Consider the following 26,195-nt stretch of genomic DNA (forward strand, 5'->3'; position numbering starts at 1 on the left):
GAGAGAATTTTTTTTTTTTTGGTGGGGGGGACAGTTTTGTTGCCCAGGCTGGAGTGCAATGGTACAGTCTTGGCTCACTGCAACCTCTGCCTCCCAGGTTCAAGTGATTCTCCTGCCTCAGCCTCCTAAGTAGCTGGGATTACAGGCGCCTGCCACTATGCCCGGCTAATTTTGTATTTTTAGTAGAGATGGGATTTCACTATGTTGGCCAGGCTGGTCATGAACTCCTGACCTCAGGTGATCTGCCCACCTTGGCCTCCCAAAGTGCTGGGATTACAGGTATGAGCCACTACGCCCAGCCTAATTTTTGTATTTTTAGTAGAGTTGGCATTTCTCCATGTTGGCCAGGCTGGTCTTGAACTCCTGACCTCAGCCTGACCTCAGGTGATCTGCCCATCTTGGCCTCCCAAAGTGCTGGGTTATAAGCATGAGCCAGTGTGCCTGGTTTCAGTGTATTTATTATTAAGTGATAAGGGCAAGCTGCAGAACTATTTATGTAGTATGATTTTGTTCTTAGTTAAAATAAAAATATGAATATTGCGTTTAAGAAATATTAAGAAGACACAAATAACTGCAGAATGAATATGGAGGATTGGAGATATTTTACTTTTCAGTCTATGTCCTTTGGAACTAGTGACATTTCTTGTGAGCATATATCCTATTTATAATATTTTTTTAACACTTCATTCACAGATTCTGAGAGGTTTGTATACAGTGTTGAAATAATTGAAGTAAAGTTAATTGAAGCACTTCTAATCAGCTGTGAAATCTATAGCTTTTAAGTATGTTGTGTGAGATGAATAAGTTTTGATAACTTTCAGTGTAATTCTCACTTGTCATAAAATCAGCTAGATGGGATATGCTTTAGAGCAGTGGTCCCCAGCCTTTTTGGCATCAGAGACTGATTTCGTGGAAGATAATTTTTTCGTGGATTGGGGTTAGGGGGCTGGGGCAGGTGGTTTTGAGATGAAACTGTTCCACTTCAGGCATTAGATTCTTATAAGGAGCGCACAACCTCAATCCCTCACGTGGGTAGTTCACAATAGAGTTTGTGCTCCTATGAGAATCTAATGCTGCCACTGATGTGATAGGAGGTGGAGCTCAGGCAGTACTGCTTGCTCACCCTCCGCTCACCTCCTGCTGTGTGACCCAGTTCCTAACAGGTCACCAACCAGTATTGGGCTAAGGCCCCCAGTGTTGGGGACCTCTGCTTTAGAGACTGTGCAGGCAGGGCAGCTTATTTACAGTGTGTTTTGTTTCGTCCTTTCCAAATGGCTTTTTGAAATCCTTTCTATAGGACATTCAGTGTCTCTACTATGTTGTGTCATCCCTTCTCTTCGTTTCCTATGTCACTCCTTCCCTTCCCAATTCATACATTTATATACAGCTGACTCCCAGAGTACAATAGGAGAATCAGAATTTGGAATGTTTTTTCCATATCCTCGAGGTAAATGCATTTCCTCAGTCAGATATAGCAGGGCAAAAGACGCTTCATTCTGCCTTGCCTTAGACACCAGTGAGCTTGGAATACAATGTTGTCCATGGAGGCAACTAGTAGGGTGTTGGGGGCACTCACTAAAGAAGAACAAATTTGAGAGTACAGAAAATGAGTTGCTTTTGAAGTTCCTACAGGACATGCACATGCAGATGCTCACTGACCAAGAAAACACCATGAGTTTTTATTTGGGGGTTACAAATATATTTTAGTGAGTAGGTAAATTTATAGATGACAAATCCTTGAATGATACAGACTGACTGTACATAAAGTTGTGGGTGGGTGAGATTACCTAGGGAAAGTGAGAAGATGGCCTAGAACAAACCCTTGAGGAATGAATACCAACATAGAGGGGACAGGCAGTGAAATAGGCTTGTTCAAAGGAGAGTAAGAATGAATAGCCAAAGAGATCGAAGGGAAACCTGGAGAGTATGGTCTTAGAAACCAAGGTTTCAACATAGGAGAAAGTGGTCAAATGTTATAAAGAGATCAAGTGAGAAATGAAACCTCATTAGATTAAAAACTTGAAAGTCTTGGTGACTTTGATGATAATGACAGCACTTACAGTGCAATCCTGAGTATTGAATCCAGATTGAGGAGTGAATGGATGCAAAATAAGGAAGAAGATAACACATCTAGACAACAAATGTAATTCAAGCTTGTCTGAAAACGTTTATAAGGATGGGGGAGGGGTGGAAGGGAAGAATTACGTGGGGCATAAGGAAACTTGGTGGTGGTGGCTATGTCTGTTTTTGATTGTGGTGATGGGTTTCTCAGGTATATACATATTTGAAAAACTCAGCAAATTGTAGGGTTTAAATATGTACAGTTTCTTACATAAATTATATTTCAGTAAAGCTGTTAAAATTTTTTAAATAAAAGTTTATCTTCAAAAGGCAGAGTAGTAGCAAAGATAATGTGAGGTTAAGGAACATGTAAGTGTGGGGAGTTAAAGCCAGATTTATTAGAGATAATTTACATACCATGAAATGTACTCATTTAAAGTGAATAAGTCTCAGCTACTTGGGAGGCTGAAGTGGGAGGATCACTTGAGCCTGGAAGGTAAAGGCTGCAGTGATCACGCCACTGCACCCCAGCCTTGATGGCAAAGCAAGACCCTGTCTCTAAAATATGAAAAGCAAAGTTAATAAATCACCTGTGATTTCCTTTTCTGTTTTGTTTTTAAGATGGGAACTACTTGAGCATAATTAAATGCTTTTTACAAAGAAGCATGTAGAGAATGGATTAGTTTTAAAATGAAGGAAGAATGCTGCTTCTATTTTAACAGGTGCAGGTAGAAAATAGGCTGGAAATTCACCTCAGTTTGTGGTATTGGTGGCTTGAGATTGATGGAATTTTATTCTGAAGACTTATTTTCTCAAGGAAATAGGAAGTGAAGACAGATATAGGAGAATGAGTAGAGAAGTTGAGGAATTGGATTTTGAGGACAATGGAATAGCTAGAGAATAGGAGAGAGAAGCTTGAAGGAATGTGAACCATTAGTAGACAATAATAAAGTGCAACTGCAGCTGGTTTGATCTTCACTGTGTATATTTAAATATATTAGTATCTATATAAGTATAATTGGTAACAGTAATGATTAATTAAAGTAGGTTTCAGAGCTTGTCTTGCAATTCTATCTGCTGGTATAACGGAGAGAATTTTTTTTTTTTTGGTGGGGGGGACAGTTTTGTTGCCCAGGCTGGAGTGCAATGGTACAGTCTTGGCTCACTGCAACCTCTGCCTCCCGGGTTCAAGCTATTCTCCTGCCTCAGCCTCCTGAGTAGCTGGGATGACAGACATGTGTCACCACACCCAGCTAATTTTATATTTTTAGTGGAGACAGTGTTTCTCCATGTTGGTCAGGCTGGTCTTGAACTCCCAACCTCAGGTGATCCGCCCGCCTCAGCCTCCCAAAGTGCTTGGGTTACAGGCGTAAGCCACTGCACCTGGCCTACAGAGATAATTTTTTTAATGGAGGAGGAATTTTAATGTAACAAATGAAATATTACCCATAGGAAACTTAATCTAGTGCCTCTCAAAGTGAGATCCCAGGACTTTTTCTTTTTCTTTTTTTTTTTTTTTTTTTGAGACAGAGTCTCACTCTGTCCCCCAGGCTGGAGTACAGTGGCCGAATCTCAGCTCACTGCAAGCTCCGCCTCCCGGGTTTACGCCATTCTCCTGCCTCAGCCTCCCGAGTAGCTGGGACTACAGGCGCCTGCCACCTCGCCCGGCTAGTTTTTTGTGTTCTTTAGTAGAGATGGGGTTTCACCGTGTTAGCCAGGATGGTCTCTATCTCCTGACCTCGTGATCCGCCCGTCTCGGCCTCCCAAAGTGCTGGGATTACAGGCTTGAGCCACCGCGCCCGGCAGATCCCAGGACTTTTTCAAGAGTTGTAAGGCAAGTATTAAATCACAACATGCCACTCTTCTCACTAAATTTCTTTGTTTTGGAAAATATCGTTATTTTTTATTAGAAATATGTTATTCAACTTACCACACAATGGAGTTAATTATTTTAAAATGAATTAAATATCTTTAAAAAAATTTTTTTTTTTGAGACGAAGTCTCACTGTTGTCCGCCAGGCTGGAGTTCACTGGTGCTATCTCCGCTCAGGCAACCTCCGCCTCCCGGGTTCAAGTGATTCTCTTGCCTCAGGCTCCTGAGTAGCTGGGATTACAGGCACCTGCCACCACGCCTGGATACTTTTTGTATTTTTAGGAGAAACGAGGTTTTACCATGTTGGCCAAGCTGGTCTCGAACTCCTGACCTCAGATGATCCACCCACTTCGGCCTCCCAAAGTGCTGGGATTACAGGCTTCAGCCACTGTGCCCGGCCAAATGTTCTTATTTTTAATTTCTACTACAGTAATTATTAGTAGCTATAACTGACATAAACAAAAAACTCCTTGGGATCCTCAATGTAATTAAGTCCTGAGACCAAAAATTTCAAGAACTATTGATTTTTAAAAATCTTTTTAGGTTCAGGAGTACAGGTGCAGATTTGTTACACAGGTAAATTGCATGTCACTGGGGTTTGGTGTCCAAATGCTTTCATCACCCAGGTAGTGAGCATAGTACCTGATAGGTAGTTTTTCGACCATCACCCTCCCGGCTCAAGTAGGCTCTGGAGTCTATTGTTCCCCATCTTTGTATCCACGTGTATTCACTGTTTAGCTCCCGCTTGTAAGTAAGAACATGCAGTATTTGGTTTTCTGTTCCTGCATTAATTCGCTAGGATAATGACCTCCAGCTGCATCCATGTTGCTGCAAAAGACATGATTTCAGGTTTTTTAATGACTTCATTGTATTCCATGGTATATACATACCGCATTTTCTTTATCCAGTCCACCACTGATGGGCATCTACGTTGATTCCGTATCTTTGCTATTGTGAATAGTGCTGTGATGAACATAAAAGTGCATGTGTATTTTTGGTAGAACAATTTGTATTCCTTCAGGTATATACCCAGTAATGGGATTGCTGGATTTAAACAGTATGCTTCATCAGTTAAAGTAATATACTAAGAATCTGCCTGTAATTGTCTACTAACATATTTTTTAATGCTGGTATTATTTTTGGTTGTAAATAAATTGGCAGAATCCTAACTAATCCTTTAACTTGTAATTAAAATCTTACCAGATTATGCAGAACATATGGCATGCTGAAGTGGATTTTCTATTGGGTAAATTCTGGAGGTCATTTTTTGGATTTGGAGAGGTAGAGATTAAGGGGCTGAATGTAGAATTCATACTCATTTGTTAGGTTATTTGGTCTCATTATTTTAACTCACTGTTAAATGAGGTGGAAGGGCTTTCTCATCCCTTTGGTTTAGGGATATAAAGTACTTATTCATTTGTTACTAGGAATTGTGCCAACATGTATAAATAGGATAGAACAGATGGAGAATTGAGCATATGGATGCTAGAAATGCATGTGTTTACCACTTAAACCATTTTGCTGTATTAAATGATTTGCCAAATGGTTTTGGAGACCATACCTTTCTGAGATAAGGACTGCCATTGTGCTAGAAGTTACAACAGATAGTATTTTTAGTATTTTAATAACAAGCATTTCTTATTTTGTGTGTGGCCATAGCACAGAAAGTAGAGCTCTTACTATTTCAGTATTTCTCAGAGACAAGTTCCTAATCCAGTGGCTGACCTACCATGTAACATGTAATAACCTGTGATTTCAGAAGATTTTGGTGCAAAGTATTATGCCAAATTAGAAGTAGCTGAATATAATTTATCAAGATAAAAGCAAAGATGCACCAAATAAAAAATAAAGTGGGAAAATAATCACAGGCTGAAATTTTAAATTTTTATTATATAAATTTGAAAACATGGATAAAGTTGGTAATACTCTTAGGTTATATAAATGACAAAAACTGACTCTAAAACAAATTGAAAATATAGATAGAACAGTTCATGTAGAAGAAATATCATAAGATATTAAAGAGGTACCTTATCTTCTATTCCCAACATAGGCAACCCCCAACCCTTAACATAGGCTCTAGGCCCAGATCATTTCATTTTAAGATCATTTTAAATACTATTAAAAGCTTTACTAAAAAGACAAAATTGATGCTTTATCTGTTTCCTAAAGCTTTATAAGTTTCTTTTATAAGCCTATAAATTCTTTTTACATATGTAGTATTTAAAAACTTGATAGCATCCAAAAAGGAGACTACAGTCTAAATTAATTTATAGATATCAACACAAAGCTCTTGATAAAATATTAACAAACAGAAACCAGCAACCCAATTAAAGAGTATGTACCTTCATTCATTAGTATCTAATGACAGAATAAAGGAGCAAATGTTTTTTATATTAGGATAAGGCAGCCCCTTACATACATACACACAGAGACTTCCCACTAATTCCCACTGACTAGGATTAGAATCAAATGCCCACATCATAGTTGTGAGGAAAGCTAAGGAAGCAATTACTTTGTATTTTCAACCTGTACCGTAGAGGGAGGTAGGTTCTTCTAGCAGGGATGCTGGTTGAAAGAATGCCTGTCATGTAGGCAACTAACAATGTCAACCACAGTTACTATATCATATTTATTCTTCTTAAATATCTATCCTCTCTGTCCTCTTGTTCATTTTCCTACTGCCACTACTTTAGTCAGGTCCTTACCTTTTTTTCCCCCTTAGACCATTATAAGAACTCTACTATTCTTGCTTCCAATCTGTCTCTCCTCCAAACTGTTATCCCAGTGTTGTAGTAGTGATCTTCCTAATTGCAGATATGGTCTTGTCACTTACCTACCTCATGTTCTTCAGTGGTTCTGTAATAAAATCCTAGACCAGTATCTAGAATACTTTAAAAGCATACGCTTTTGTGGTCAGGCACAGAGGCTCACACTTGTAATTCCAGTACTCTGGGAGGCCAAGGCAGGAGGATCACTTGAGCCCAGGAGTTTGAAGCCTGTGCAACATAGGGAGACCCTGTCTTTACAAAAAAACAGAAAAAATTAGCCAGACATGGTGGCATGTGACTGTGGCCTCAGCTACTCAGGAAGCTGAGGTAAGGAAGTAGAGGCCACAGTAAGCCATGATCGCATCACTGCACTCCTGACTGGGTGAGAGAGTGAGAACCTGTCTCAAAACAAACAAAGCATATACTTTTAAGCTATACAACTTGAGTTTGAATTTGGGCTTTGCGATTATTAGCTTTGTACAAGTGTTCTGAGAATTGAGTGAGTAAATACAGTACATTAAAAACAACACTGCCTGGTACGTGGTAAGTGCACAATAAATGTTAGTTGCCGCTACTGCTCTTGTCATTGGTTAGATGCCAACTGAATACTGAAGTTTTTATCTGCATGTTTTTTTCCTTCATTGGATTTTTAATACTAGAAATTAAATGTCTTCTCTTGAATGTTGGCCTGAAGCTTTTGATAGATGTTTGGTATCTGAGTGATATGCATTGACCACACCAACCTGTTCTAGTATTAAAAGTTCTATTGTTTATCCCAGATAAGACATTTTCCAGTGCTTATAATTTTATTGCCTCTGTGACAATCTTCTGCACCTGCAATAATGTTTCATTTCAAAGCTGCCTCACAGTATAACTTTTTGGAAGATAACTCTGTGTGACAAGTAGTGATCCAAACTTAATGTCAGCCATGTGTAGTACCAATGAAATAAGTAAGGTTACAGTTGGTTGAGCAGATACATTGTCTTCACAGCTAAATTTGCTGGCATGCTGGCAGACATCACAATTTGCTCTTTTACCTGAAACAGTAAAAGTTTAAAGAAATGGGGCCAGGGACAGTGGCTTACACCTGTAATTCCAGCACTTTGGGAGGCCAAGGCAGGAGGATCACTTGGGCCCAGGGGTTTGAGACCAGCCTGCAATGTAGTGAGACCTTGTCTCTCTAAAACAATTTGTTTTTTTTTAATTTAAAGAAACGTCTTTGCATCAGAGCAGTGAGATATTTGAGAGAAGTTCAACTTCATTTGTTACTCTTAAGGACTTATTTTCTTTGTGGCCTAGTATGCAGTAAGATTTCTGTTACATGATGTTATTAGGGAATAGTTGGAATATCTATTTGATATAGGATTTGAACTCTAGTAGCTTAGCTCTAGAGGGTTCTCTCCCTTAAGTACTATAGTGTAGTTTTATAACATAAAACGATCACTCATGACAGTTTAAAAATTGTTTATTAAAACAATGTTGAATATAATTTAAACTTTAAAATATTTTTAAATCAAAGTAATATAAGCTCTTGGTTACAAAGCAACAGGCATGGTAACCTGTAGTCCTAGATACTCTGGAGGCTGAGGCGAAAGGATTGCTTGATGCCAGAGGTTTGAGGCTATAGAGGTCTGTGATCCTGCCTGTACTGCACTTCAGCCTTGGCAACACAGCAGACCTCATCAATCAATCAATCAACCAATCAATCAACACTTTTTCTACCCCATTTCCATTCTATAGTGATGCTTTTAACCATTTTTGTTTGTGCTTTTACCATTGGTAATGTTTTAATTTTTTAAAGAATACAGTTTTACTGACTACTCTTAATTTACCCATTTTTCTACTGTTCTCTACTCTAAAAAGAAAGGATGACTTAACACACACACCCTTTTACCTTTGACCCTTTTCCACTTAGATTTTGGGAATTAAATTATTATTTTTAGTTCTACTGTTGGTATCCTACACTCACAAATTTATTGTTCCATTAACTTTAGGTAGTATATCTTGATTCCCTACCATGTAAAATAAAAATACTAAAACCCCTTACTCTCTTACCTTCAAACTTGTATCTGCTGTTTTCCTTTTATTTGTAACATTATGTAGGTCAGTGTATTAGTTCATTCTTACACTGCTATAAAGAAATACCTAAGATGGGTAATTTATAAAGGAAAGAGGTTTGATTGACTCACAGTTCCACATGGCTGGGGAGGCCTTGGGAAACTTACAATCATGGTGCAAGGCAAAGGGAAAGCAAGGACCATCTTCACATGGCGGCAGGAGAGAGAAGCTCAGTGAGAGCACAGGAAAAAGACTGCCACTTTTAAAACCATCAGATCTCATGAGACCCACTATCACGAGAACAGCATGGGGGAAACTGCCCCCATAATCCAATCACCTCCCATCAGGTTCTTCCCGTGACACATGGCGATTACATTCAAGATGAGATTTTGGTGGGGACACAGAGCCAAACCATACCAGTCATTTGCATTCTGTCCTACAGCCATTAATTAAATCTCCCATTCCGTGTCTTGAGTTTATTGTAAAAGTTTTCATTATTATGACTCTTAATATTGTTTAGTGTAGAGCTAAGTAATGTGCTACATTTTCTTCTCTATGAGACCAATAATTCATTGATGTATTTAGCAGATATTTATGGAGTTTGCTGTGTACCAAACAATGTTCTAAGTACTGCAAATACAGCAAGCAACAAAGCAGAGAACAGACAAAATCCTTGCACCGTGCTTACATCCTAGTGGGTATTAGACTATGAATAAGTAAATATATAAAGTATCTGGTATGTTCAAAGAGAATTAGGGTTGTGAGACAGGCACACTGGGGGAGGGGACAGCCTGAGGTAAACAACCACTGGGCCAGATGGTGCAATTTGCCTGGAGTGGGGTTGGTGTTTGGGCATCAGTGGATGTCCCCGCTGCTCGTTTGTCAGGTGGGGAAGCTGAGGCCCATGGGACATGAGGTCACTGGGCTACTGTCGGCCATCCAAAGTAAGTCTCTGTCTTCGTAATCTACTGTTTTCAAGGTTGGAAATCTCGTTTACGCATACGAGGCAGCAAGGAACTGCAGAAACTGGCAGCCAGGGCCCAGCATCCTGCCAGTGAGATACCAAGTATATAGTCAGATGGCTAAACAATCACTTCTGTAACATTTAGCCTCAAATGGCCAGAGCCCAATCAGTAACTGCCAGCTTTCCTAATCTCTGTCCCTGCTTCCAACTCTGGACCAACCAGAGAAAGCCAAGTGTGTCCCCCCCACCGCCCGCACCGCTGGCTAGTCACATAGGATGCTCTGCCTTGAGTTTCTGCCACTAGCTTCCCCAGGCCAGCAGCCTCCATCTAGACACTCCTAGAGCCTGCCCTGTGAAGGTTTTCCACTATTCTGCCTGCCCTCGAGTTTCTACCAAACTAACCTCATTGCTAGCAAGCTCTGAATAAATAGCCGTTGCCAGTTCTTAAAAAAAGAAGATAGGGGTTGGGGGGAGGTTTAAGTATAAAGGAGTGTGGGGGGCAGGGGTTACAATTTAAAATAGAATGGTTAATGGCTGAGCATGGTGGCTCACGCTTGTAATCCCAACACTTTGGGAGGCTGACATAGGAGGATCACTTGAACCCAGGAGTTTGAGACCAGCTTGGGCAACATAGCAAGACCCCATCTCTTATTTAAAAACAAAAAACAAAAACAAAAAAATGGGATGGTTAGGGAATCTCTCGCTGAAAAAGTAACTTTTGAGCAAAGACACAAAGTGAGAAAGCAAGCATTTCAGGTTGCCTGAGGGAAGTAGATTGTAAATGGAGTGGCAAGTACAAAGGCTCTGGGGCAGGAGAGTGCCTGGTATATTGGAGGCACAGCAAGGAGGCCAGTGTGTTTAGAGCAAAAGGATAGGGAGAGATGACATTAGATAAGTAACAGGATACCACATTGGTTTAGTGCTTTTCAATACTGTCAGCCCTATCACCTACATTTTCAGTACAAACATGTTACAGTATTCCTTATACTATCTGAAATGAAATGCATACATAGTATAACCTACTTATGCTTACATAACTAAGTATATAAAGAAGAAATAACAGAAATTTTAGATAAAATTATATCCAATATGTAAATGGACCTAATGATACTAGAAGACCTAAAGTAGTACACTTTTACAGAGAATTGCAGTGGGTAAGATACCTGCAAATGTAGACAGAAATGATGTGTTGGTAACTCATATACCACAGTGGATTGTAAATGGTGATGTTATTTTCTGAAGTGGTAAACAACTCTTGATAAAATTCTTATTAAAGTCTAACCTTCCTTTGATTGACACAGCAATTTGTGCAAAAAATACTCTGTGTATATATGTAAAATGGAGTTACATCTAATCTAAAATAATTATGAGTAAGTTTCTAAGTAAATGTCCAGTAGGACATTCAAATGTCAAACAGGAAGCCAGATGGCTGTCATCCATGGGTCCTTGTCCACTACCCAGGAATAATTTTCCCAGTCATTGTTACCAAAAATGCCCACATACATTTTCTCAACACTCCCCATTGACAAACTACTGGTGTAGGGCCTTATAGACCATTGTAAGGATTTTGGCTTTTATTCAGGATGAATGAAAGGAAATAATCAGGAAGCTATTGGAGAGTTTTGAACAGAGGAGTAGGATTATACGACTTATATGTTAAAAGAATCATTCTGGCTCCTGTGCTGAGATTCAGCTATAGATGAACAAGGGTGATAACAAAGAGATCATTTAAGAGGCTTTTACAAAAGTCCAGATGGAAGATGATGTGACTTATGTTAGGGTAATGGCAGAGGAAGTGGTAAGACGGGGTCAGATTCTGGATATATTTTGCAGGTAGAGCTGATGTCATTTATTGATAGATTAGATTTGTGAAGTGTCACAAGAAAAAGAGAAGTCAACTTTTTTTTTTTTTTCTTGTTTTTTAAGAGACAGGATCATCCTCTGTTACCCAGGCTGGAATGCAATGGCACAGTCATAGCTCACTACAGCCTCAAAGTCCTGAGCTCAAGTGATCCTCTTGCCTCAGCCTCCTGACTAGTTGGGACTACATACAGATGCCCAGCTGATTTTTAATTTTTTTTGTAGAGATGGGGGTCTTGCTATGTTGTCCAAGCTGGTCTTAAACTCCTGGCCTCAAGCAGTTCTCCCACCTCAGCTTCCCAAAGCACTGGGATAACAGGTGTGAGCCACTGCACCTGAACCGTACCAACATTTTTTATTTGAACAATTGGAAGGGTGGAGTTCCCATATATTAATTTGGGGAAGACTGTTGATAGTAGAGTAGATTTGTGAATGGGGGATGAAATCAAGCATTCAGTTTTGATGCTGTTGTAAATGGTAAGTTTTTAAATATAATTTTCTGCTTATTTCTGTTATAAAAATATTAACCACTTTTGTATATTGAAATTAGATCTAGCAACCTTACTAAATGCAGTTATTATAGAATTTTATTTGAATCTTCTTTTGTTTTTTTCTACTAATACAATAATACAGTCTATGAATATTATAGTTGTATTTCTTCCATTTCAATTTTTATAATTTCTTTTTCTTGCCTCATTGCACTGGGCAGAGCTTGTGGTACAGCGCTGGGTAGAATTGGTGATAGCAAGTATTCTTGCCTCATTTGCAGTCTTACCACAGTTTCTCAAGTTAAGCAAGTTCCCCTCTACTCTTGGTTAAGATATATATAGATATAGATATATTTTTTTGAGACAAGAGTTTTGCTCTGTCACCCAGGCTGGAGTGCAGTGGCATGATCTTGGCTTACTGCAACCTCTACCTCCCAGGTTCAAGTGATTCTTGTGCCTCAGCCTCCCGAGTAGCTGGGATTACAGGCATGCACCACCAACACCCAGCTAATTTTGTATTTTGAGTAGAGATGGGGTTTTGCCTTGTTAGCCAGGCTAGTCTCGAACTCCTGGCCTCAAGTGATCTGCCCACCTTGGCCTCCCAAAGTGCTGGGGTTACAGGTGTGAGCCACCATGCCTGGATGGTTAAGATATATTTTTAAAACTATGAATGAAAACTGAATTTTAGCAAAAGTTTTTCTGTACTTATTGAGATGATTATTTTTTATTTATTTTTAAGACAGAGTGTTGCTTTTTTTGAGACAGGCAGGCGCCACCACACCTGGCTCATTTTGGTATATTTTGTAGAGATAGGGTTTCACCATGTTGGCCAGGCTGGTCTTGAACTCCTGGCCTCATGTAATCTGCCTGCCTCAGCCTTTCACAGAGCTGGGGTTACAGGCATGAGCCACCATGCTCAGCCGAGATGATTATGATTTTTATCTTAATTGTTAAGTGGTTTATTCCATTGATTATGTATTTTGAATAGTCAACCAATTTTACATTCCTGAAATAAACTCAGCTTAGTACCCATCATAATCAAGTTGAATTTATTGAGTATATTAAGGGATTCTGTTTGCTAATATTTTGTTCAGAAACTTGACATCTATGTTTTTGAGACAGATTGACCTGTAAAGTTTCCTTTCTTGTAGTAATGCCCTTGTGAAATTTTGTATTAACAGAATTGAGGCTGGATTATAGTTTTGGCAAGGCTCTGTCTTCCTCTGATTTACTTCCATTCCTAGGACATACTTTTCCAGGTGTTCCAGATGAAAACCTGGAGTGTTCAATGTAGCCCATTCCTCTGGTAGGTCCTGAAATCTAATCCTTCTCTCCTTAGCAAGATGAGAATGCTCATTTTGTTTAACATGTTCCTTTGCTTTCTTTACTTCTTTTGAATTGGTAGTTAGTTTTAGAGGCTTGGTTATATTTAGTCCCCCCCACCCCCAGAAATACTTCATTGGTGGTGTTCACTGTTAATCAGAAGGCACGCAATAGCTGATTGTCATTCTCTTGTGATGAAAATAGCAATAGTTCTTTCATGATCTTTGCCTGGGTTTATTCGTTAAGGGTTGCAAAATGACTATATTCCAATTCTGTCATCTTTTCTTCGTTTTAAAGAAGAATAATGATAAGTTAATATATGTAATAACAGTAAACTGTAAACCTTGACTTAAATAGGAGAGTTGCAGGTAAGCTTTAACAGAGGTTGTGTGAGGTAGCTGAAAGAAGATAGATCTAGAAATCAAAAGAGCAGAATTCTATTCCTGGCTTTGTTAATTTACTAAGTTATATGACCTTGTATAACTCACTTAACTTTTTGGACACGTAATGTCACATTTGAAAATTAAAGTTTTGGGATCTCACATTTTTTTCAGCTCTTAACTTGTATGATTAAACACATCTGCTTAGGTCATACAGTCTATTCAGATGGAATTGTAGCCCAAATTTATAGTTAAAGAATAGCCCATTTAATTTAACTACTCCTCTTTGATTAAAGTCTCAAAACATGTTTTGCTATTATTGTATTGTGCACATCTACATACTATGTTTGCTATATAGCATAGGCTATGTATGTACATGTTAAGATACTGTAAAGCTCCTTATAACTTGATGAATATTATGTCACTTTTGTTAATGTTGGGAACTGCTGACTATAGAGTCTCTCATGTCAGAGGTCTGCATTTCTTCTGATGGATAAATCACGAAAGCAGGGGGAGGGAATCTATTTTTTAAATACTTTTTTCAAGAAAGGGAAAAATGACTTAATTCATCCGAGAATGGAATTCCACATACTAGTTTTTCCAAAGTACATTTTTGTGAATTAAAGTTTCTTACTCAGAAGGAGTTTGGAAAAGGCATACAAACAAAAGAAGTCCCAATGTCAAATATTTTAGCCATTAAGCATAAATCAGCTGCAATTCTTCAGTGAGACAGTGTCTCAGAGAAGAAAAGGGATCTCTTTAATAATGTTTATTTCATTGGGCATGGTTTTCTCATAGTCTGATAAGACACAAAGCTTATTTCTGTTTCCACATTTCTACAATAGTCCATAAGTGAAATAATTCTTTTCCCTTCTACCAAGTCTTCCTTTTTTTTTTTTTTTTCTTTTTGGCTGGCATAAATAGCTGTATGTGACCAACTGAACTGATTAAGCTAAGTGATAGAATGATACCCATTGGAAATACTTTGAAACCTGTATCCATTCCTCAAATCCTACAGGTAACTCAGAGATCATAAAACTCTACTTTCTCATTTTATTATTAATACAAAATGAAAACATGGAGGGATTGAGTTGAAGGTAGTAGTAGAAATAAGCCTTAATATAGAAAATGAGAGAAAGCACAGGTATGTAGTACTGCAGATAAGAAAGTGGGGAGATTCAACCACAGACCCCAAAAAATTAAGATATGTGAATACTTGGAGTATATGCTAATACCTTTTTTTTTTTTTTTTGAGATGGAGTTTCGCTCTTGTCGCCAGGCTGGAGTGCAGTGGCGTGATCTCAGCTCACTGCAACCTCGGCCTCCCAGATTCAAGTGATTCTCCTGCTTCAGCTTCCTGAGTAGCTGAGATTACAGGCGTCCACCACCACTCCTGGCTAATTTTTTTGTGTTTTTAGTAGAGACGGAGTTTTTGAACATGTTGGCTAGGTTGGTCTTGAACTCTTGACTTCAGGTGATCCGCCCACCTTGGCCTCCCAAAGTGCTGGGATTACAGGTGTGAGCCACCGTGCCCAGCCTATGCTAATACATTTGAAATTTTAGATTAGCTATACGTGTTCTAGGAAAATATACATTACTAGTTAACTAAAGCAGGAAAAGAAAAGTTGAATAGGCCCCAAACCTTAAAAAAATAGAGCTGTTAAAAAACAAAACCAAAAACTGTCTCTTTATCTAAAAGGAACTAATATAGATGGTTTCACAAGTCAGTTCTGTCAAGCACTCAAAGAGTAATTCCTATGCTATTTAACTATACTGGAGTATATAGGAAAATAATGGACAGTTTTCAGATTCTTTCATAGCATTAACAAAATCCTGCTACAACAACCTAATAAAGATAGTGCAAAAAAAGAAAACAATACAGTAGTTCTACTAATGCATATATGGAAAGTATCGCAAATGAGCAGTCTGGGTAAAAGAAAAGAACAAGTAGGCACAAAAATAGCAACAAATGGGAGCTAAAAGTAAATACTAAGGCGGTGGCTCACACCTGTAATCCTAGCACTTTGGGAGGCTGAGGCAGGAGAATTGCCTGAACCCGGGAGGCAGAGGTTGCAGTGAGCCGAGATCGTGCCATTACACTCCAGCCTGGGCATCAAGAATGAAACTCCATCTCAAAAGAAAACACACACACGCACAAAATCAAAAAATTAGCCTGGTGTGGTGGCAGACGCCTGTGGTCCCAGCTACATGGGAGGCTGAGGCAGGAGAATTGCTTGATCCGGGGAGGTGGAGGATGCAGTGAGCTGAGATTGTGACATTGCACTCCAGCCTGGGCAACAGAGCAAGACTCCATCTCAAAAAAAAAAAAAAAAAAAAGAGGATCAACAATCTAAAACCATACACTTCTTCAAAGGAAGCATAGGGTAGTCGTAACAAATTTGGATCTGGCAGTGGATTCTTAAATAAGACATTAAAAGCATGAGCAACAAAAGAAAAAATAGATATATTGGATTTCATCAAAATTAGAAACTACTGTGCATCAAAGAATATTATCAGGAAAGTGAAAAACTATAGAATGGGAGAAAATGTTTGAAAATTGTATGTCTGATAAGGATCTAGTGTCTAGAATATATAAAGAACCTTTATATCTCAACAAAAAAGACAACCTAATTTTTAAGTGGGCAAAGGACTTAAATAGAGATTTCTCCAAAGAAGGCCAGGCGCAGTGGCTCATGCCTGTAATCTCAGCACTTTTGGAGGCTGAGTCAGCAGGATCGCTTGAGCCCAGGAGTTTGAGATCAGCCTGGGCAACAAAATGAGACCTTGTCTCAAATTTTAAAAATTAAAAAAAAAAAAAAAGAAATTTCTCTAAAGAAGATATACAGCTAGCCAACAAACACTTGAAAAGATATTCAACATCATTAGTCAGGAAAATGCAAATCAAAGCCACAGAGATACCACTTTACGCTCACTTGGATGGCTATAATTTGGGGGGAAAAAAAAAAGTGTTGGCAAGGATGTAGAGAAATTGGAGCTCTCATACATTGCTGGTGGGAATGTAAAGTGGTTCAGCTTCTGTGAAAAGCAGATTGGTGGTACCTCAAAAAGCTAAGCATAGAATTACCATATGACCCAGCAATTCACTGCCAGTTATGTACCCCAAAGAACTGAAAACAGGTACTTCAAGAAAAATACATGTTTATAGCACCACTATTCACAATAGCTGAAGATGTAAACAGTCCAAATGTCCATTGATGGTAGAATGAATAAACAAAATTGTGGCACATACATACAATGGAATGTCACTCAGGTATGAAAAGCATTGAAATACATGTTTGCTATGGTATGGATGAACCTGGAAAACAGTATGCTAGGTAAACTAAGCCAGATATGAAAGGCCACATATTGTATGATTCCCTTTATGTGAAATATCCAGGATAGGTAAATCCATAAAGACAGAATGCAGACTGGTAGTTGCAGGGGGCTGTGGGGAGGGACAATGGAGACAACTGCTTAATGTGTACAAGTTTTCCTTTTGGTGCAAGAAAATGTTTTGGAACTAGATAAAGGTGGTGGTTTTACAATGTTGTGAGTATACTAACTACCACTTAATTGTTTATTGTTTATTTTTATGTTTATTTTTCTTGAGGCAATCTCACTATGTTGCCCAGGCTGGAGTGCAGTGGTGCGATCTTGGCTCACTGCAACCTCCAACTTCTGGATTCAAGCCAGTCTCATGCCTCAGCCTCCCGAGTAGCTGGGATTACAGATGTGCACCACCACACCCAGCTAACTTCTGTATTTTTAGTAAAGACAGAGTTTTACCATGTTGGCCAGGCTGGTCTCGAACTCCTGACCTCAAGTGATGCTCCTGCCTAAGCCTCCCAAAATGCTGGGATTACAGGCGTGAGCCACCATGCCTGTCCTGAATTGTTTACTTTAAAATGATTAATTTTATGTAGTGTGAATTACATCTCAAATTTAAAAGCCTTAAAAAGTATTTATTATTCAGTCCTTATAAATCTTAGCATAATAGGAATAGCATAATACATTCTTTAAATGATTGAAAAACTGTCCCAGAGTCATGTGTAATGGTGAAACATATGCAGTTAATTTGGGAGGAAGACGACGATGCTCTCAAACACCCCTGTTCAACACTGGGTCAGAAGTAGTGGTGTGTTGGACAAAAAAATAATATTGGAAATATTGGAAAGCAAGAATAAAGTTTTTCATATTTGTCTCTACAGATATCTATCTGAAAAACCCAAGAGAATCAACCAAAAAATGGTTTTAAATGATAGGAAATTTTAGTATGTTGGTTACTTGTAAGATATCCTGAAATCAATGGAAAAACCAGTTGGTCTGGTTGGTTCTGGCAGACTGTGGATTAACTTAACATAGAAATACTCTGAATACAGGCCGGGCGTGTAATTCCACACCTGTAATCCCAGCACTTTGGGAGGCCGAGGCAGGTGTATCACCTGAAGTCAGGAGTTCGAGACCAGCCTGACCAACATGGAGAAACTCCATCTCTACTAAATCCAGAATGAATGAAATTCCCCCCAAAAAGTTTAGCATCAGTAAACATGACCTTATAACTTTTTAAATGTTATAAATCATATGTAGGAATAATTAGCAGATATAATAAAGGATTATACAATAAGAGACAACAAGAGAATTAGCACTGTAAGACCTTGAGATAACAGACCATAGAAGAGATTATAAAATATATGCGTGGAAAATCATTAGGAATCCAGGCTGTCCATCCTTTGGACTCTGGAACTTGTACCAGCAGCATACCCAGGATCTCAGGCCTTCAGCCTCAGAGTTGTATTGTCAGCTTTCTTGGTTCTAAGACTTTTGGACTTGAACTGAACCGCACTATTGGTATCCCTGGGTTTCCAGTTTGCAGATAGCCTGTCATGGGACTTCTCATCCTCCATAATTGTGTGGCCAATTTCTGTAGTAAGCATTCATTCATCTATCCGTCTGACCGTCCATCTGTCCATCCATCCTATTGGTTCTGTCTCTCTGGAAAACCCTAACCTAATACAGTAGACAAGGCTGAACACCTGGGATACCATACTAAATCTGTACTTAAAAAGCAAAGACATATATAGTATTTGCTATGTGTGGGGCACGGTTCTAAATACTTTGTATGTATGTATTCATTTAATCCTCAAACTGCTAGTGGTTACTGCTATATTCTCATTTTAGAAGATAAGGAAATTGAGACACAGACAAGTGATACACAGACAAGTCATATAATTTGCCCAAGACCATGAAGCCAAAAAGCTGCAAATCAGGGATTAGATCCCTAACCATTTCTATATTTTGCTTCTACTTAATTGGCAAATAATTGAGCAACAAAATTTCTGATCAGGGAAATGTGACTACGAAAAAATATATATATATGGAACTGATTGAAAGTCAAGTGAAGGAAGAGGAGAACTGGAAAATACTTTAAGGCCAGGCATGGTGACTGAAGCCTGTAATCTCAGCACTTTGGGAGGCCAAGGCAGGCAGAACACTTGAGCTCAGGAGTTTGAGACCAGCCTGGGCAACATGGCAAAACCCCAGCTCTACAAAAAAATGCAAAAATTAACTGGGTGTTGTGATGTGTGCCTGTAGTCCCAGCTCTTTGTGGGCTGAGGTGGGAGGATTGCTTGAGCCTAAGGCTGCAGTTAGCTATGTTCGGACCACTGCACTCCAGCCTGGGTGACAAAGCAAGATCCTGTCTTAAAAGAAAAGAAAATACTTCAAAGTGTTTGCCCCTGCTGTTGAGACCTGAGGTATTAGTAAAAGAAATAAGCAGGTAAATACAAACATCAGAGGAACAGGAGGTACAGTTTTCAACAAGCTAAGCTCCGAAGGCCACCGAGGAAATCAGATAACAGTTAAAATAGCTTTATTTATTGAGCACTTACTTATTACCAGACACTGTGCTAGGTGATTTAAATATATAAACTCTTTTTAATTCTTGAAACAACACTACTGAGTCTCAAGATAGTTAAGTATCCTTCCCAAGGTCAAGTAACATTTGCAGTGAGCTAAGGGTCAAAACTTGGTACTGGAGTTCAAGAGAGAAATTGGAAAAATAGGATCAGTGTTTAATTTGTGTATTAAGGGTGAAAGCTATGGGAAGTTCAAAGAGAGTAGTTAGAAACTCCTAAAATCCTACTTTTGCTCAAAGTCTAAAATATACTGAGTGTTTACTGTTAGGTACATACTAAACACTTTGCATATACACTCAGCCCTCCACATCCATAGATTCAACCAACTGCAAATTAATGTTTAAGGGCAGGAGAAGATGGGTGTCCCAGCTCTGAGAAAGAGAAAGAGAGAGGGAAGAGGGCTGAGAAGGGAGATGCTCAAGCTGAAATTTCAGATGAATTCATTCATGCAATAAATATGTATTTAGCACTACTATATATGCCACATACTAGTGGTTACCATACCTGAATGAATATAGCACATACAAGTTTCCTACTGTTGTGGAGCTTACAATCTAAATCAAAAAACCTCTGAGAGTGTGAGCTGGGCAAAGATTGCTTAGATATAATATCAAAAACAGTATATTTTAAAAAATTAACCTCATCGAGATGAAAACTTCTGTTTTGCTAAAGACACTGTTAAGAGAATGAAAAATTGGCCAGACGTGGTGGCTCACACCTGTAATCCCAGCACTTTGGGAGGCTGAGGCGGGCAGATCACCAGAGGTCGGAAGTTCCAGACCAGCCTGACCAACATGGAGAAAACCCGTCTCTACTAAAAATACAAAATTAGCCGACTGTGGTGGCTCATTCCTGTAATCTCAGCTACTCAGGAGGATGAGGCAAAAGAATTGCTTGAATCTGGGAGGCAGAGGTCACAGTGAGCTGAGATCGTGCCATTGCATACTCCAGCCTGGGCAACAGAGCAAGACTCCGTCTCAAAAATAAATAAATAAATAAATGAAAAGTAAAGCCAGAGATAGGAAAAAACATTTGCAAAACATGTCTACAAAAGGTTTGAACCCAGAGTGTATTAAGAACTCTCTAAACCCAACAGGAAAGAAATAACATAATTTTTTTAGAATAGACAAATTTAAACAGATACTTCATCAAATAAGATGTGGATACAAATAAAAACAAAAGAAAAAAAAATGTGGATAAGTAGATGCTGAGAACTATTTGTCATTAGGGATATTATGCAAATTAAAATGGCAAGAGATACCACTATGTACGTATTAGAATGGCTTAAAAATAAAAAGACAATATCAATTGCTGAGCAACTGGAACTCATACATTGCAGGTGGGAAGGTAAAATGGTGAAGACATTTTGGGAAAGAGTATCTTATAAAGTCAGATATTCAATTACCATATGACCAAATTTCTTATATGAAAACCTATAAAGGAATAGTATAATGGCTTTATTATCACCAAAACCGGAAATAACCAAGATATACTTCAACTGGTGATTAGATAAACATAGTGATATATGCATATGATGAAATATGACTCAGTGGTAAAAGAGCGCATAGTGATATATGCATATGATGAAATACTACTCGGTGGTAAAAGAGCACATACTGTATGATTCCATTTATATGACATTCTTTTTTTTTCTTTTTTTTTTAGATGGAGTCTCGCTCTGTCTCCCAGGCTGGCGTGCAATGACGCCACCTTGGCTCACCGCAACCTCTGCCTCTCGGGTTCAGGCAATTATTGTGCCTCAGCCTCCTGAGTAGCTGGGACTATGGGAGCCTGCCACCACGCCCAGCCAATTTTTGTATTTTTAGTAGAGACAGGGTTTCACCGTATTGGCCAAGCTGGTCTCGAACTCCTGACCTCAAGTGATCCACTTACCTCCACCTCCCAAAGTGCTGGGATTATAGGCGTGAGCCACCACGCCCAGCCAATATGATACTCTTTAAAAGGCAAAATTATAGGAATAGAAAACAGATCAGTAGTTGCAGAGGCTGGGGACTGGGTGTGGTGGGGGAGGGCAGGGGGAAGAGTTGATTACAAATGGGCATCATGAGGGAATTTTTGAGGATGATCAAACTTGATTGTGGTGGTAGTTATACAGCTGTATATATTTGTCATATCTCATAGACCTCTAAACCAAAAAGAGTGAATTTTACTGTATGTTTTTTAAAAATGAATAAACCTATGCCCTACAGGACCATGTATATGAACTAGAGTCATCTCTAAGAACCAGTCTTACTCAGAAATTACAGATACTAGATTTTTAACTGTCTTTTTAGTTTTGCTCAGTAATGATGTACTTTTACAGCACCATATTCCAAAATGTCATTAAGCCTCCTAGTCAGCCTCATATTAATAATTCTTTTCAAGTCTAGGCATGGTGGCTCACACCTGTAGTCCCAGCACTTTGGGAGGCTGAGGCAGGCAGATCACGAGGTCGAGAGATCGAGACCAGCCTGGCCAACATGGTGAAACCCCATCTCTACTAAAAATACAGAAATTAGCTGGGCGTGGTGGCATGCACCTGTAGTCCCAGCTACTCGGGAGGCTGAGACAGGAGAATCGCTTGAACCCGGGAGGCAGAGATTGCAGTAAGCTGAGATTGCACCACTGCACTCCAGTCTGGCGACAGAGTGAGACTCTGTCTCAAAAAAATAATAATTCTCTTCCAAGTAGAAATTCTGTAACTTGAGAGGAAATGAGAAAGTATGAATAATGATGAACTTATTTTAGATGTTTTCACTGAGTTTTCAGAGAGGCTCACTTGTAATTGATAGTTTCAGCCCTGCCAGAGGAAAAATTTGCCAGGGAAGTGACTTTTATTTTAAAAAATTGTAGGAAACAATGTGGTGGAAAGAACCTGTTGTTTTTTTAAATTTCCTTATAATAAGAATGAAAAATCAGGAAAAGCTTTCTTGAATTGTGGTAAAGTCAAGTGTGAGACCTTTGGACTTTGAAATCATGAATGTAAACCATATTCTTCCCCGACTAGCTGTGTGTATGACTTTGGAAAAGTTATTCAGCACTCCTGAACCTCATTTCCTTTCCTCAGTTTTAAAATCAAGTGATCAAACATACCTTTCTGAGTAGTTATTAGGTTAGACAAAATATATAAAACATCCAGCACAGTTTCTGGCACATAGTAGGTAATCAGTAAATGTTAATTCCTTTTTAATTAATATTTCCTATACCGGTCAGTCCAGTTAGGTCTCAGGCTACAAGTTCTTACTTTCTGCAGGATGTGGTTCCAATATCAGTTCAGTTTTCTTTTTCTTTTTTTTTTTTTTTGAGACGGAGTTTCTCTCTTGTTGCCCAAGCTGGAGTGCAATGGGGCGATCTTGGCTCACTGCAATCTCTGCCTGCCAGGTTCAAATGATTCTCCTGTCTCAGCCTCCTGAGGAGCTGGGATTACAGGCGCCTGCTTGGCTAATTGTTGTATTTTTAGTAGAGATGGCGTTTCACCATGTAGGCCCGGCTGGTCTCAAACTCCTGACCTCAAGTGATTCACCCACCTCGGCCTCCCTAAGTGCTGGGATTATAGGCATGAGCCACCACGCCTGGCCATCAGTTTAGTTTTCAAAGCCTCTGCAATGCTATCCTGATCTGCGGTGCTATTCTGATCTATTCTGTGTGTATGTCACCTAGGGGTCAGTTTGGGAACCAGGAGGTGGTGTATACATTAGTTCAACTGTCAAAATCCTGGGTATGCTAATTAGGATCAGATTCTTACCTGTGTAGCTGCAGGGTGAGCCTAGGAATTCACAAACAAATTCATGGTCTTTCTCAAGCTCCTCCCTTCCTGTGCCTTCTTTGGTACTTTCTGGTTCCCTGGAGTTCCCCTTTCTTGTTCTCTAGCCAGAAACCTGGGGCTCTGGTTGTTCTGCACTACCATGAAGTCCCACAATTTCACTTGTATTTGGGGTCAAATGGCAGGAGATCAGAGAGAAAGGAAAAAAGCAAAAGGGGGATTGGCCCCATCTTCCTGGAACCACCCTTCTACTAAACAGAGAGGTAGGTCCCCCTGCCTTAGAGGTGTGGCTCCTACAGGTTTCTTTTGTTGCTACCTCTGCTGCCACCACACCATCACAGGATTTCCTGGTGGCTGAGATGTGAGAGAACCAACAAAAGAAAGAGGTACTCCTGTACTGTCTCTGAGCTTTAGGAGTTCCATTTCCTGGTCCTCAAACCAGAGCTAGAGAGGTTTTCCCAGACATCTTTCTGTATCACAATACTCGCTTTTGGATTTCTGGCTGTGCTAAGTTCAGGCTTGTCAACCTAAAGGAAGAAGCTGATGCAAAATTAATATAAGTAGAAGGTTTATTTGGGCCAAGGTTGAGTATTGCAACCCAGAAGCATAGATTGAAGTTGCTCTGGATGTACCCTTCAATTAGCAGTTACAGGTGGATTTTTTTTTTTTTTTTAAGTTTTCTTCATTTCATTTTGGTTTTTAGAGGCAGGGTCTCTCTCTATCACCCAGACTTTTGTGTTGTGGCATGATCATAGCTCACTGCAGCCTTGGACTCATGGGCTTAAGCAATCCTCCTGCCTCAGCCTCCTGAATAGTTAGTACTACAGGTGTTTGCTAATTTTTTTTATTTTTGTAGAAACAGGGTCTCATTATGTTGCCCAGGCTGGTCTTGAACTCTGGGCCTCAAATGATCTTCTTACCTTGTCTTCCCAAAGTGCTGGGATTACAGGCTTAAGCCACCATACCCAGCAAGCAAGCGGATTTTTAAAAGTAAAAGAAGGGGACAGGGAGTGGGCTGATAAAAAGTTGTGGATCAGGAATTCTCGTTGGTTTAAAGAAATAACATTGACTAGTGATTGGCTATACACTGTTAAGCAATAGGTAGGGTGTGGGTTATAGTGTCTGGTGTGACATTATTAGGTTAAATTTCTAGCTACTGGTGGCAGTAGCAGGCATTTTCAGGAGAGGGATACGTAGGTCAAAGTGAGTAGTAGAGCGTGATTGTGGTCTCATTTTAATGTCTCTTATTGACCTGATAATTAAAAGGACTTGCATTCCTCAGATAAAAGTTACTTTCTCAGTCTGGAGGTACCAAAGAGAGAAAGGGGAGGTAAATTCCTTGCCATTTCCGTAGTACTTTGAATTCTGGTATTCTACTCTGATTCATCTTCTGTTTACTTTTCAGAAAGCTTAAGTACCTGTTCCATGAATTCTGTTCAGGTTTTATGGTTTCAGTCAGTGGGAGGAACAGGGTGTAGTGTGTCCACTCCCTATTTACCTGGAACCAGACCTTGAATCATATTACTACCTTGGGAAAAAAAAATTTTTTGTTAGCTCTCCATTGTCTCTAGGGTTAAGTGCTGACTATTTTAGTACTTCAATTCCCCAGCTGCATAGATTTCATATTCAAACCAAACAAGAGTATTCGTTGATGCTGAGGAGAAGAGAACTTTCCCTCTACCCTTTGACCATTCAGTATTTGAGTATGTGAGATAAACTGACAGTAGATAAATTAGCAGGAAAAAAACACAAACAAATTTATTACATGTTTGTACATAAGAGTCTCACAAAATATCAAACTTGAAGGCCAGATGATTGACATTTTTATGGCATCCTGAGCTACAGAAAGGAATAGGGACCTTAGGGGAGGTGGTGACAACCTATGGGAATATGAGGGAAGGAAATGCACGGTGAGCAAAGCTAGCCTTGTTGTGCAGATAAAAAGTCTCTCCTATAATACAAGTTGTCTGGAGCAGCCCTCAGAAGAATAGGTGATAGCCTGTGACAAAGTCTGGGGTGTTGAACTTCAGTCTCTTCTTTGATACAGTTAATCTACCCTAGTTGATAAGATTCCCAGGGATGGCATATATAACAATTGAGCTTCTTTTTGAAGGATCTATCTTTGGACAGATGAGAGAACTTCAGAGAAAGCCCCTCCTACTTTTCCGGGGGAGAAGGAGGAGTTAAGAGTCAGGAGGTCAAGAGAAGGTCAGACCTTGGTTCTTTTTTAGTTCAAAGCATTCGACACCATACTTTGGGATAATGTGTTCTGAGTCCCAGCACTGATACGTAATTATCCTATTCCACATCTATAACTTTATGTAATTCTCTCAGCCTAAAATAGTCTTTCAACCTTTCAATTTTTGCCTCTTCAAATTTTATGTATGTTTTACAGCTCAGATGTAATACATTCATAAAATTTGTTTTGGTAATCTGCCTTGCTCTTATATGCTCCCCATAAAAGGAGTGTGTGATTTCTTCAGTCTTTGAAAAACTATCATTTTTGTTTGTGCTTTTTAAAAGATATGTATATATACTTTGTCTTAGGATTACTTTCATGTGTGGAGACATAGTAACTGTGTCTAGCATAGGCTATTATGCTTCAGATCCAGGTAATTAGATTAAGATATTAGATTCAGGTAATGTTTAGTGCCTACTGTGTACTTCTTCACTTACTCACCTGTAACACCTTTTTGAAATAATTATTCTAAATCTTATTCCTATGAGGACACTGAGAATATG

General features: G+C 39.2%; 1 protein-coding gene across 7 annotated transcripts in view; it reads left to right on the plus strand.

Moving 5' to 3' along the window:
• Positions 1 to 26,195, plus strand: part of NUMB (numb homolog (Drosophila)) — a 223,828-nt gene that overhangs the window by 148,210 nt on the left and 49,423 nt on the right. The gene's annotated exons all lie outside the window — the stretch shown is intronic.

The sequence above is a fragment of the Mandrillus leucophaeus genome, unplaced genomic scaffold, assembly GCF_000951045.1.
Source record: "Mandrillus leucophaeus isolate KB7577 unplaced genomic scaffold, Mleu.le_1.0 Scaffold246, whole genome shotgun sequence".
Lineage (NCBI taxonomy): Eukaryota > Metazoa > Chordata > Mammalia > Primates > Cercopithecidae > Mandrillus > Mandrillus leucophaeus.